The sequence below is a fragment of the Esox lucius genome, chromosome 5 (assembly GCF_011004845.1).
Source record: "Esox lucius isolate fEsoLuc1 chromosome 5, fEsoLuc1.pri, whole genome shotgun sequence".
NCBI classification, from domain to species: domain Eukaryota; kingdom Metazoa; phylum Chordata; class Actinopteri; order Esociformes; family Esocidae; genus Esox; species Esox lucius.
The window spans coordinates 9523612-9538216 of NC_047573.1; the positions used below are offsets into that span (position 1 = coordinate 9523612).

General features: G+C 47.9%; 1 long non-coding RNA gene across 2 annotated transcripts; it reads left to right on the forward strand.

Moving 5' to 3' along the window:
- Positions 1–14605, forward strand: LOC105007478. 2 transcript variants are annotated; one of them, XR_827553.3, is made up of 5 exons: positions 1–112; positions 190–265; positions 10365–10546; positions 10825–10839; positions 14378–14605. It is a non-coding gene; the product is annotated as an uncharacterized LOC105007478 (long non-coding RNA). The 2 variants fall into 2 exon arrangements; XR_827552.2 differs by lacking the exon at positions 1–112 and having other exon boundaries at positions 131–265.

Here is a 14605-nt window from a genome sequence, read left to right on the forward strand (position 1 = left end):
CCTGGTTGCCACCGGCAGTAGGACGAAACTTGTGTAGCGGGTGGGACATTAGGACCCAGCAGCATCAGGGGGTAACCACCAGAACATAAGGAAGTAGTCACGTTATGTGCAGGTAATTGCTTGGAACTATTCACCTGCTAGTCCCCTTCCACCTCTGTTAAAGCGATTGATGTACTCATTTCTGTACAGACCTACAGGAAAACGTACGTTTCTGAGATTTGTCGCACCCGCAAGCTGTTAATCAACCTATAGTACAGACCACAGTGTGAGTATCCCCTTGTATCACGGCTGGGGGGGCGGTCACTGGGAAACAGATGCGGGTTGGTGTAGCGGAGTTCACACACACAGTGTTTTGTGGCGTTCACTCGTGACTCGTGTTTCCACTGGACGTTTCTGGAGTGTTATTTTTGGGGTGTGATATGTGTTATATATGGTTGCCTGCAGGCAACCATATAAAATATTGGCCACAATTGTTCTGACCTGTGGTGCATGCTTTCTTTTATCCAGGCCTCCGTTATTTTATTATTAATTTCAATTCATTCAGATACTTCCAATCTTCCAGAAATAAACGTTTCTGTAATAGCAATTTTACCCAAACACTCACTGTGGTACTGTTTATTGAGCATGCCGGTATTGGGCTCATAAGATTCCTGTTATAATTTGGACTGGTGTTGTGTTAAAGTTGGTACTTGTCACACTTGGCTAAAACGATGCACCAAGCAAACATTAAAATACACAAAGAGGTGGTTGATTGACCACAAAATATACATTAGACACAATTTAAAACATGTAGGTCGAATTAAAGAGGGCAGTCCAAAAGTGCAGACAAAGAACACAACAATCTGGGAAGATTTTGTATGAAGGAATTGTCTAAGATACCTTCTAATGTGTTGTCCAATCTCATGAAACCTTACAGAAAAAGGTTCTGTCATTATGCCCACATGGGAACAAGTGTTTCCGACAATATTGATATGATTACTTGCGTACCAAAATCTTTCTCATAAAAAAATCTGGTTTTGCATTTGTTTACATTGATTTCAATTAAAATGCGGTTTATTTGCTTAAAGCAGACTAAGGTGCAAAAAGTTTGTTTCTCATGCGTCTCTCCGGTGACAAACGTTGTGCTCAATTATCAGCAGGGGGTTTCCCCGGTTACGGGCCGGAACTAAATTTAACGCTCCAGTACTTCTCTTTTTCACAGGTGAAGCCACGAGTGCCAGGGCAGTCACTTTATATTTGGCCCATTTGTCCACAGGCATTTCCTTTTCTGCGTCTGTTTGTTTTCAAGGGTCAAAGTGTCAGACCTGACACCCCGAGAACTACTGTTTTGGAAGAGAAGTAGAGAAGTGGGTTGTCAAACACTTAAACAGTGGGTTAGAGTCACCTGTACTTCTGCTTTAGCGCTACACATCTGTTAACTTCTGTGACTTTTACAGTTACCAATCCTGCCTTGGGGTTGTTTGCTAAAGTACTCACGTTCATGGGTTGTCAACCTTTTGATTGTCTTGAGCTCCTCTGAATTTCGGACTATTCGTGTTTTTGAAAACATCTGAGTGCGTAGAGGCGCCTGTGGGGGTCCCGGGGAGATCAGTGTGGGTTTGGGGGAGGGACGCGGTCGGAGTGTGTGGGGATTCCCTAATGGACCCCAGGCATGGCATGTGGTGAAGGAGTGTGGGTGTATTTGCCTAGGTGCCTGTGTGTGTGTGTGTATGTGTGTTTTCTTGGTTTCGTGTGTAATGGATATGAAGGTCTCCATCAGTAGGGGCCTTTTGTCCCGTGGTTGGCTGGAGCCCTCTCCAGTCTGTTGGGGGCCTCTCCAGTCTGTCTGCCCGTGGTCCCATCTGCCTTGCCCCGGGGGCCCCTGGCTGGTTGGAGGTGTGGGGTGAAGGATGGGGAGCAGGCAGAGGTGCAGACGTGGCTGTGAGACTTGGGTAGATGTGGGCAGAGCGCTGATATGGGGGTTCTGGGGGGCCATATTTACCCTCATCACTGTATCATCTTCCTCTCCCACCCTGGGAACCCGCCAGAGGAGAGGAGCCACTCTCTGACAGTAGACTGAGAAACAGCTGGGGCGAAGCTCTATGTGAAGCTGTGCTTTGTGGGAGAGAGACAGCGAAAGAGAATGACAGAAAGTGTCTCTGCCTTGGTCTCCCTGTCTCTCTGTAAGCATCTGGATGTGTCCTCGTGCATGGCTTGGACAATGGAGATTTCTCTGTGTTCACATAAGTGTGTGTGTGTGTGTGTGTTCATATATATGTATGTGTGTGTGTGTGTGCGCATTTGTGTGTCTGTCTGACCCTTAGCCCCCATCCTTGTTGTGTGTCTCCAGGTTTTTGTGGGGTTGGCTGAGTGTGGCTTGTCTTTCTGCGGGGTGTCCCTCAAGGACCCGAGCTGTTTAGTGGAAAAGCTGCTTTGACGCTTTTCCTCTCCCTCTCTTTCGTTCTCTGTCTGTCTTTCTCTCCGCTCCAGCCATACGTCCAACCCAGGAGAGGTGAACACAAACAGAGGTGCTGCCTGCGTGAGGCACATATCCCAGCTTCCTCTGAAACTTCCAGCAGCTCTGCTTTTTTCCTGTCCAAATTCCACAGCCATTAAACTTTCCTGGCAAGCGTTCAGAAAACAACCGAGAAAAAAAAAAACTCACCCAGACCCCCCCCCCCCCCCCCCCCTCTTCTACCTCCTCTCTCCTCTGGATATCACAGTTCTTGCGGCCTGGCTCCCTTAAATAAAGATCTGACTTCATCCTTGTTTTCGCTTGCCGATCAGGTTTCCTCAGTGTCTACTGGTTTTCACAAAAGGTCACGATGAGGTGTGGGTGAGTGTTGAGCAACAGACTCACTTCTGCTTCCCGCCAGGTCCTCTGTGTCATGTGTGTCTGGTGCTGTTCGGCTTCCATCCAGCATCAAGGTTGAGAGATGACAGAAAACATAGCTGGATTAGTGTAAGGTAAATATTCAATCAGGGCTGAGAGTTCAAGGTTGTTTGACTGGAGGTAGTGGTGATTTATTTTGGTTAGCTGGTATAGCCATTACAGTGAAAACAACATGGTCATTCTTACAGTGACACTGCGGAACTGCTGCCCTGAACTGGAGTTGATTTGGAAATGATAGATTTTCAGAGTAAAATGTGTTTTAATTGAGTTGTCAATGCACTGTAAACATGTGAATGTGTTCCAACCACATTCAACCATATAACACACTTTGATCAAATTTAAGATGTTTGCTCAGCTTGTTCATTTAACCATACTTATTTTTGGGGTATTTTAAGAAGAAAAGCTGCAGAATTAATTATTATTTAGCTATTAAATAATAATAATAAATAATTATATGTTCTGGCTACTAAAAACGAACTCTTAATTAGACATGTTTTACTCTCTACCCTTGAAGTGTCTGACCGATGAAAATACACCTCACTTGGAGGGCAATGCAGAAAATGAGTTTGTGGACCCTGTAGTGAACATGGTACTGCACAAGAAAAAGTAACACACAAAAAACATACAATTATTAAAATGACCTAGTGCCATGAAGTATAGTAAACTGTTCCATCATCAGGCTTCTAACCACAATCTGTCCAAGACAGCCTCTACACTCAGACCCTTAGGAGAAGACGGATCCGAGCAGACAAGGTGGGAACAAGTATCACTACCCACAGAACCCCCCTCCCCAGCCCAAGCTTGAATGTGTCTTTGGTGTTGAGCCCTCCAAACTTTCCCTCTGTCACTTACCTCAGAGCTTTATCTTTTTAACAATCCCAAATCCCAGGGGATTTAGTGGGCGAGCCCAGCTGCTTGGACTTGTAAAATGTACAGAGGGAAATGGAGAGCAAGAGAGGAGAGAGAGACTGGGGGGAGAGAGAGAGAGAGAGAGAGAGAGAGAGAGAGAGAGAGAGAGAGAGAGAGGAAGGGGGAGATGGCGAGACGGACATGGGAGACAGGGACGTGACAGTGAGAGAGAGGTAAAGGAGAGAGGCACATGGGAGGGAGAGAGGAGAGAGAGGGAGAGAGAGAGGGAGAGAGAGAGAGGGACATGAAGGGACATTGGTCTGGTTTAGGTCTGTGTGGTACATGGACCCCGATGTCTCCGGGCCAAAATGAGAACAATCTGGAGCTGCCTGCGTGCGCTGGACCCAGGGTGTGAGAGAGAGGGAACGGGGGAAGAGGAGTGGGCGGGGGTGGTCGGGACAGGTCTAGGGTCGGCGGATTACAGTGCTCGTCAAAAACAAGGAGGATTGACAGGAGGGCGGAGAAGAAAGGCCCTGACACCTGCAGCGGAACCCCCCAGCCGGCCGGTCCTGGGTCAGGACTGTGGTACAGCCCCTCTGGGTTGTGTTGTGCTGCCCTGTAATAACTCAGGGGTCCCAGGGGCCAGGGGCCTGAAAGTTGATAGCCTGGCAGGAGTTGGTTTACAGCCAGGGAGCCCCAACACTTCTGGACGCTGGGGCTAGCCACAAACCCCCACTCCCCCACCACCCCTTGCCACAGCCAGACAGAGAGGCAAATAGGAGCATATGAGCGTGATCTGTGTAAGACTAGATTTCCTGCCTTTGGGTCGATGTGGAGATTCGGGGAACGGGCTGGAGTGTTGATTCGTACATTCGGCGAGCGCTTGCTGATGATGATGTAGCGTATGATGCCGGTGCTTCTATCCACCACTGTGCCTAGCTGTTTGACAGACGTCATGTGTGTTGGCGGGTTTCTGTGAACGTGCACTACTTTTACGGGACGGGATTATAAAATAAAACCCAGTATGTCCACAGTTAATAAATGCCTCAACTGAAGCCGTTGGCTGGTGCCCACAGCACTCCACGGCACCATGTCCCCTGTGACTGGTGAGATCTCTGTCCGTCATGAACGCCAGGCTAGCATGATGAAAGCAGAAGTAGTGGATTCAAAATATTTTGGGCCCTGCCTCCATTCCGAATGTGTCTTCATGAACCCTGCCCTACGTGCCGTTCCTTTATGATCTTACCCCATCGACGCGGCAATGTACCTTTTGTTGTTTAAGGGCCTGTTTTGCTGTTGTTGTCCCACCCCCCCCCCCCACCCCCCCCACTCCCCGCTGAAGGAAACAGCCAAGCGGTAACAGAGTGTTGGGTAAATATTGACTCTCCTCCACAGTGGCACAGATGGTCCCGGGAGCTCCTAGCTGGCGCTGTCTTATGGATCCACCGTGTAAACAATCAAACAAACAGTGTGGTGTCCCCACGGTTGTTTGGGTTGGGTCCATATAGCCTGCTGACTGCCACAACAAACTGTCCCCACAGGGGCTCAGAACGGCTGCTAGTCAACTTGGAAGACTTTTTTTTTACGTAAGGAAATGTATCATTTGAGGTGTACGTTTCTCTTGATTAAATGAGTTATTTTGGCTTGAGGTTTCGGACATTCGGTCGATAAAAGTAGAAGTAGGTAAGTCACCTGAAACCCAAAATGTTGGGATAGAATGTCTGCAGTGTATATCATTGTCATGTGTATAAGCCCGTTCCTCTTACCAGTAGAAGAAAACCCCACTTAGCCTAAGTGGTTGAAGTCCACTTTCTCCTTTCCCTTCTCGGCAGTGCAGGATACACTGAAGAACCAGCGTACATATGTGTGTATCTATGTTCTATTTACAGTGTGTGTTTATGCTCTGTATACCGTGTGTGTGTGTGTGTGTGTGTGTGTCATAGGGGAAAGGTGTGGTGGAACATTCCCACCAGTCTCCCTCCCTCTTGGGAGACGCCAGTACTTTAGTCCCTCTCTGAGTCCAGAGGGCGTGGGCTGTGGGGGGCTCCCGGTTAAATACAACCACCCGTCCGGCCTAACAATGGCCACACACACACGCACGCATGCACGCATACACGCACCCACACACACACACACACACACACACACACATTGTCATGGTTTGGTCCTTCTCTTGGCCCCACTATGATGGATGGCTTTCCTCACTCACGCCGTCTGGCGTGTGCTGTGGCTCTCCGGACCCCAGCGGACCACCGGGACTTGCCCCTGTGTTCCTCCCTTTCTCTGCCCCCCCCCCCACACCCCCCACCCTCGTTAGCAGCACAACTCGTTAGCCAATGGGCCACTTTTAACCTACTGCATTGTGTTCCTCTTGTCTCCAGTGCTTCTTAGTTATCTGCCATCAAACAATAGAAACAGGCGGGAAGAGCAGCAGTGACTTGTGGTTATTGGAACTACAAAGGAAGACGCAGAGGCTATGGGAAACAGACTGTTGTACAACGGCCAGAGTCACATCCACCCATTTCAATAGACCACAGCAACCCAAGAATCTGATGAATCCGGCTTGCGTCTCTGGCTAATCCGTGTGAATCATGTGGACATCATATCTTGCTAACGTATCCACCGCCCATGGCTGCCGGTCAGTGTTCGGGGCTGGTTTTCGGTGGGTGGGAGGTGCCGCCACAGGCCAGATCGGTGTCCTCGGGACGTGCGAGGGAGCTGCCCGGGTGCAGCTGTAGCCTTAACGCGGTCGGGGCTCTAATCCTGCCGGCCCAGGCGGCCTCGGTCCAGACCATAACATACAGCTTGTTCTAGCTGGTGCAGTGTAAAAACAGGTGTTAATTGGAGCCTGTGACGAGGGTGAGGAAGGATTGCAGAGAGGGAGGGAGGGAGACGTGGTGTAAACGGGTGTGACATCACTAGCCCCCTGTCCTGCCAGGGTGTCTGGGTGCCTGGGACACCGACAGGTCCTCCATTGTTTTTTTCGGCTGCCCCCGGGCTCCATGTGTTAGAAATCATCTTCCCACGTGCGGCAGACGGACCCGCCAGTGAAACTATACACTAGCAGCCCCTTCCTTTCCCTCTGAGCCGTCTGTGGGCAGGAGGACAGGACCTGATGAAAGACAGTGCCGGGACGGAGAGCAACACGGGCCAGGAGCTCCAGAAGCCCCCGCCCGGCCGTCACGCCACCGGTCTCTGGGGGTCTGATGGGAGTTGCCGGAGCCAGGGGGGGGGGGGGGTGGATCGACAGACGGATGGAGGACTTGAGAATGATGTGGAGCGATAGACTGATTCCACGTCGGCTCGACACAGCCGTTTGCCATTGCTGTTCCCACTCAAGGTTAACTGGACGCCGTCCTCTGTTTGCTGGCCCAGGTGAAGATACAGTCACACCGTTGACTGGAACACTCGCCTTAAACTTAAAATGCAATGAGAAAGGGACGACAGATGAGAATTGTTTCTCGGCTTTCTTTCGTTTTCTTGGGTTTAATACAGCCTGTGTGAGTCTGTGTGAACAATTAAATTCATAGTGGAATGTGGGGTTTGGTTTGCTAAGGGAACAATCGAGGAGCCCACCTTAGCTACCCGCTATAGGGCTTTGTGGTTGTGCGCAGGGCAGTTCTCATTCAAGACCGCGATGCTGCCGGAAAGGATGCGTATAATGTTGAGAGGACCCAGGGTGGCGCGCCACATTTCCGTTGTTGCCTTTACGGAATAGGGCCTCCTCTTGACAGCAATGATAATCCATTCCAAGTCTTCAGCTATATACAGTGGATATAGAAAGTCTACACACCCTAGGTTCTTGTGATGCTAGGTTCTTGTGATGCTAGGTTCTTGTGATGTAAAAGAACGAGACAAATATAAATCATGCCAGAACCTTTTCAACTTTTAATGTGACCTGTAATGTGAACAATTAAATTGAAAAACAAACTGAACTTCAAGGGGGGAAAAATGAAAAATAAAAACCTTACAATAACCTGGTTGCATAAGTGTGTACACCCTCTTATAACTGGGGATGTGGCTGTGTTCAGAATTAACCAATCACATTCAAACTCATTACACACCTGCCTTAATTTAAAGTGACTCTGATTAATCACAAATAAAGTTCAGCTGTTCTATTAGGATTTTCCTGACATTTTCTTAGTTGCATCTCAGAGCAAAAACCATGGTCCGCAGAGAGCTTCTAAAGCATCCGAGGGATCTCATTGTTGAAATATATCAGTCAGGAGAAGGGTACAAAAGAATTTCCAAAGCATTAGATATACCATGGAACACAGTGAAGACAGGCATCATCAATTGGAGAAAATATGGCACAACAGAGACATTACCAAGAACTGGACGTCCCTCCAAAATTGATGAAAAGACAAGAATAAAACTGGTCAGGGAGGCTTCCAATAGGCCTACAACAACATTAAAGGGACTGCAGGAATTTCTGGCAAGTACTGGCTGTGTGCTACATTTGACAACAATCTCTCTTCATATGAATGGGCTATGGGGTAGGGTGGCAAGACGGAAGCCTTTTCTTACAAAGAAAAACATCCAAGCCCGGCTGAAGTTTGCAAAAACAAACATCAAGTCTCCCAAAAGCACATGGGAAAATGTGTTATGGTCTGATGAAACCAAGGTTTAACTTTTTGACCATGATTCCAAAAAGTATGTTTGGTGCAAAAACAACACTGCACATCACCCAAAGAACACCATACCCACTGTAAAGCATGGTGGTGGCAACAACATGCTTTGGGGCTGTTTTTCTTCAGCTGGAACTGGGGCCTTAGTCAGGGTGGATGGAATTATGAACAGTACAAGGCAATTTCGTCAAGATGTGCCATGCAAATAGACTCCTAACCAAAAAGTGCTGTGTAATAAAATCAAAAGGTGTTTTAACAAAGTATTAGTTCAAGGGTGTGCCCACATATGCAACCAGTTTGTTGTGAGTTATTTGTCTTTTATAATTTTTTTTCAAAGATTTCAATTTGTTTTTCAATTGAATTGTTCACGTTATAGGTCAAATTTAAGGTGGAAAAAGTTCTGACATGATTTATCTTTGTCTCAATCTTTTACATCACAAGAACCTGGAATTTTAACAGGGGTCTGTAGACTTTTTATATCCACTGTACGTATGCAGTTTGCCGAGTGCCATCTTGACGTTAGCTTGTGTGGGATGTAAACGGCATTGTTCCTGCCGCAAAAAGTTGGGGTTTTGTTTTTATAACTTACTGGGCGTCATGTGAGTACTGACAAAACGTGCCCTCTTACAAGTAGTCTTTGAGGTAAATTGGTCCCTTGTACCTTGACCTAATTACAGAATTTCATAAATATTGGGCTTGAAGTGTCTTAAGTAAAACTGGGACAAGCAGCTTCACTGTCCCCAAATCTGTAATTCCAGAGGTCATGACCTCATGGAAACACCTCAAGGCTGGGGTTGTATGAACCACTAAAACATCAAATTCACAGAAAGTAACTTTAATTATTTATTTATTAAATGTTCTGTACTGCCTTTTCAAAACAGGCATTCATGCATAAAAGCTTTTTCCCATATCCCAAGGGTTCCCATAGCTGAACTGTGACTGAATCCAGTGGAACAGAGAGCCTTAAGCATTCGCCACATTTACTTCTCCCTTAACAAATAAATATGAATAATGTAACCCTAATTCTAATCCAAACTTTTAAGTAACTTGTAACTTTTAAGATAAATATTTGTTGACTCGAGACAAGGATTTTGCTAGGCCTGCCAACAACATCTGCTATAATATGTAAATTGAAACTTTATGACATTTCCAAGTGAATGTAAAGTCCATGGCTGGTTGATTAGGTACACCTAGTATTGGTTTGGATCCAGAACAGCCTGAAGATTTTTTGGGGTTTGATTTCTACTATAAACGTTTCACAGCATGTTGGGCTGTTCTGACACAATGGCATCATGTAGTTGCTGACGATTGGACACATTGCCTACATGCGGCAAACAGCTCATTCCATTTCTTAACAAAGATGCCCTAATGGGTTGATGTCTGAGGTTTGTGCAGGCAATTAGAAGGGACCATGTGATGAAGGTACCATGTGATGAAGGTACCATGTGATGAAGGTACCATGTGATGAAGGTACCATATAATGAAGGTACCATTAAGTGATGAAGGTACCATGTGTTAAAGGTACCATTAAGTGCTGAGACTGGGAAGAAATTCTGGTTAGATACAGTGTGGTACTCAGCTGTTGGTACAGTGTGTCGGGAAAACATTCTCCACACCACTATTCCGCCAAAATGTATCACAGATACCAGGATAGGTCAATGGACGGACACCAACTGCACCAAATCCTGACTCTGCCATCAGCATGATGCAACAGAAACCTGTATTAGTCAATACACAGTTATTAAAGAATCATTTCGTCTAATCACCCATCCTCACGCTGACAGAAATGGCCTTATTATAATCATCTCTACTGCCAAGTAGCTTAATGAATTCCCAATGATTCATTCAGTATATCACTGAGAATGCATGCAATGACTCAATGACCTGTCAAACCAAATAACTATCCAAATACACTAAACCATCTTTGTATGTCAAATGTATACTCAGAAAAATCTCCAGGACTAGACAGCATATCAGTTCCACTACTCTAAAACACCAGGCTCTTTGTTCTACAGAAGGCTTCTGTCTGGCGGTCATGACACCTTTATGACAGTGAAGCACTCAGAGACCAGTGATGCTGAAGGATGACCACCTCCCTTACTGCCGACACCACTTCCTACCACTCAGACCTTCTCTTGTGTTTGGACAAAGGGTCACTCGTCTCTGGATTGGAGTAGGCCGTCTCAATAGGCTTTTTGTACGTGTTGGGAATTGTGAAAGACGGTGGTGTATAAGAATGAGCTAGATGGGGGTTTGTCTTAACTGAAAACAGAGACAACTGTTTTTACTGCTTAAAATAGCAAGCTAGTAAAGATCTTGCTAGAGATTGTAAAGATCATTGTTTCATGTGTTAGTATTTTATGAGATGGGAGATACTGTAGGCTTAATGTCCATGCCAGTTCAGACTCTTGTGGCTAAATCATATTTAATGTTTTTTTCTTCCTTCTGAAAACCGCACCTAAACGTCCAACGTAGGGTGTACCCTCACAGGTAAGTGCTCTAGCGTGTGCTCCATTGTGCTCTACCGAGGTCTCCATTGTGTGCTCCACTGTGCTCTACCGAGGTATCCACTGTGTGCTCCACTGTGCTCTACCGACGTCTCCACTGTATGCTCGACTGTGCTCTACTGAGGTCTCCACTGTGTGCTCCACTGTGCTCTACCGACGTCTCCACTGTGTGCTCCACTGTGCTCTACTGAGGTCTCCACTGTGTGCTCCACTGTGTACTCTACCGAGGTCTTCACTGTGTGCTCCACCGTGTGCTCTATCGAGGCCTCCACTATGTGCTCCACTGTGCTCTACTGAGGTCTCCACTGTGTACTCTACTGAGGTCTCCACGGTGTGCTCCACTGTGCTCTACCGACGTCTCCACTGTGTGCTCCACTGTGCTCTACTGAGGTCTCCACTGTGTGCTCCACCGTGTGCTCTATTGAGGCCTCCACTATGTGCTCCACTGTGCTCTACCGAGGTCTCCACTGTGTACTCTACCGAGGTCTCCACTGTGTGCTCTACCAAGGTCTCCACTGTGTGCTCCACTGTACTCTACCGACGTCTCCACTATGTGCTCCACTGTGCTCTACTGAGGTCTCCACTGTGTGCTCTACCGAGGTCTCCACTGTGTACTCTACCGAGGTCTCCACTGTGCTCTACCAAGGTCTCCACTGTGTGCTCCACTGTGCTCTACCGACGTCTCCACTGTGTGCTCCACTGTGCTCTACTGAGGTCTCCACTGTGTGCTCCACTGTGCTCTACCGACGTCTCCACTGTGTGCTCCACTGTGCTCTACTGAGGTCTCCACTGTGTGCTCTACCAAGGTCTCCACTGTGTGCTCCACTGTGCTCTACCGACGTCTCCACTGTGTGCTCCACTGTGCTCTACCGACGTCTCCACTGTGTGCTCCACTGTGCTCTACTGAGGTCTCCACTGTGTACTCTACCAAGGTCTCCACTGTGTGCTCTACCAAGGTCTCCACTGTGTGCTCCACTGTGCTCTACTGACGTCTCCACTGTGTGCTCCACTGTGCTCTACTGAGGTCTCCACTGTGTGCTCTACCGAGGTCTCCACTGTGTGCTCCACTGTGCTCTACTGAGGTCTCCACTGTGTGCTCTACCGTGTGCTCCACCGTGTGCTCCACCGTGTGCTCCACTGTGTGCTCTACTGAGGTCTCCACCGCGTCCTCCACCGCGTGCTCCACTGCGTGCTCCACTGTGTGCTCTACCGAGGTCTCCACCATGTGCTCCACCGCGTGCTCCACTGCGTGCTCCACTGTGTGCTCTACCGCGTGCTCCACCATGTGAGGACTGTGAGGGTGTAACTTCTTGCAGCCTTTCTGCCTCCATGTTGGTAGAGGGAGGAGCAGGTCGGCACTACCAGCCAATGGGACCAACAGAGAGGAACCCAGGCCTGCGCCGGCACTCTGCTGTTGGCTAAATAAACCGTCGAAAGAGCTTTCGCAGGAAGTCCTGGACGATTTAATGTTGGGCTTCTCTAATCGAGCCCATCTTTGACTGATGCAATGGAAGACAGCAGATTTATCTGTCCTGCCGGAGTCGCTAATCCCTGCGGACAAGGATGGAGGGATGGAAGTCCGGGCGGGCGGACAAGGGGGGAGTAGGCTGCTCCAGTGACTTTCACTGACCACATCCTGTTACTTACAGGCTGCTTGGCCAGACCTGCTCTGCAACCCCCAGGGCACATCCATTCACACGCACACCCGCAGACGTGCACGCTCTCTCCTCCTCCTCTTCGCATGCCCCTTCCAACACAACTGCTGTCTGGGGAGGATGTGCGGAAGACATTGCATATTTCCTCCTCCTCGTCCCGTTCAGCGGCCTGTCTCTGACTTGATGTGCGAGAGGGTGAAAAGCAGGCGCGGCAGTGGGTAGAAAACGGAGGAATGGATTCGCGAGTGGATGAGTGAGAAAGGATGTGTCTAATGTCTCTCGGCCGCTGTGCACCGGAACAGGGGATGAGGGAGGTCTGGGGGTTGGAGGCAGTTGTTACATTCGATCTCTCCGGGGTCCCTTTCACTTGATGAAACCCAGTGTGGTTGTCTCTCCTTGGCTGTGCTGGATGGAGGATGTGGAGATCAAGGTGATGCGTGTGTCTAGGTCTGGGATACATCCCACTGCACATGTTGAACAAAGACGAGATGAACTTTGTACAGTGAATCGCCGTTTTTTCAGAAGACTTGCATTTCTGTGGTAGATGAGGTATCTGCCTGGTGGAGAACGGATACATGTTAAGGGGTCAGTGTGCTACAACTAGGAACATGCTTCAGAATGTCTTGGAAGAAGCAGCAGCCTGGTTCTGGATTATAATGGTAGATTGGTGAGAGTTGCTATATTACTCTATCAGCATCAAACACAGCAAGTGGTAATGCATTTCATTCATTTAGCAATTTCATCTGGAGTTTTAATACCCCTGTAAATATATATAAATATATAAAAAAAACTATCAAACATTTTGTTCAGCTAGTTTCCCAAGTCCACCAGGATTTACTCTTCATTTAACAGGGACTTAATCAATACATTTGGGAGAAAAATACAATTTCTTCTCCATCTTTTTATTCCTTCTCTTTTTCTTCTTATTCTGGACCAAAGGAGTCAGTCCCTTCCCAGGTGGCATGGTGGGTAGCTGGCGTTGACATTCCAGTCTCCCGGGAAGCCGGCAAGAGTGATTGAGTGGCTCCCTGTGCCACTGCATTCTGGGAAGGGACTTGGCAGGATTCTAGGCCCTGCCAAGAAAGAAAACTAAGATGGAGAAGCTGCAAGGGGACACGTCCGTGTCGCTGATCCCAGCTGCTCTCGCTGCCGCCCTGCCCCAGCAACGCGATACACTACACGAGGAGGAAGACGGCCACGTGTGTAAGGGTGCAAAGGCTCCCGTTCCTCCCAAACAGCCACCATGAGGTCGTCCCGGAGACGACGCCAACACCCCTTAGATTTTCCCCTCACCTAATCGGTTCATCTTCATAAATCGCCCTTAAGCAACTGAGGGACAAGACTCAGGAGACCGCAAAGACTTCTGATCTAATGAAGCGGGTGAAAGCAGGTTTTCACAGGTGAAAACAAACAGTGCCGTCGTGTTGGCTAACATTCTTTCCGATTATGTTACTCATTTGTTCCTAGCTTACATGGTTGTGGTTTTGCCAATGCGTTTAAAATTATTTTGTTGTTTCTGGATCTTACTCACAGACCCTTTTATGCAATATGTGAAGGCCTTGTAATGACAGAATGCACTGGTGGTCAATCGGCCTCAATTGGTTTTAAAGAGTAGGCCTTTAATGTTCACATTCCATTGGTTTTTAGGGTTAATATGACGCAGAGATAACTTTGTCTTCCTAATATTATGCTATGTGACCGTTTGGCGAAATACAACCAGTGGTGTCCGTTTCTCTGTGTAAGGTTGTGGTCGGGGGACTTCTCATCAGGGACGTGTCTTAGTCAGCCAGTAATAACATCATGCATATGGGTCTGGACCCAAAAGCCTGAGCAGAGCCTGAAGGATATGCTTTCATTTCTTCTTAGCGTCGACCTTCTCACCTCCGGCGATCCATCAAACTTTCCTTACCGGCCCCGGATCTTCTGCCTGCTTCCAACTCTGCCAGCTGAAATAAAAACGTTTTGCTCTTTGACCCAGCCTGAAGCGTAGGTTGGTAATGTTTTCTATCATGTGGAATATGTCAAAATGTCAAAAGTGTACCTTTCCTGTTGCATTTCATGAGATGTATTTCTGTGTTGGAATTATAGGCAGTA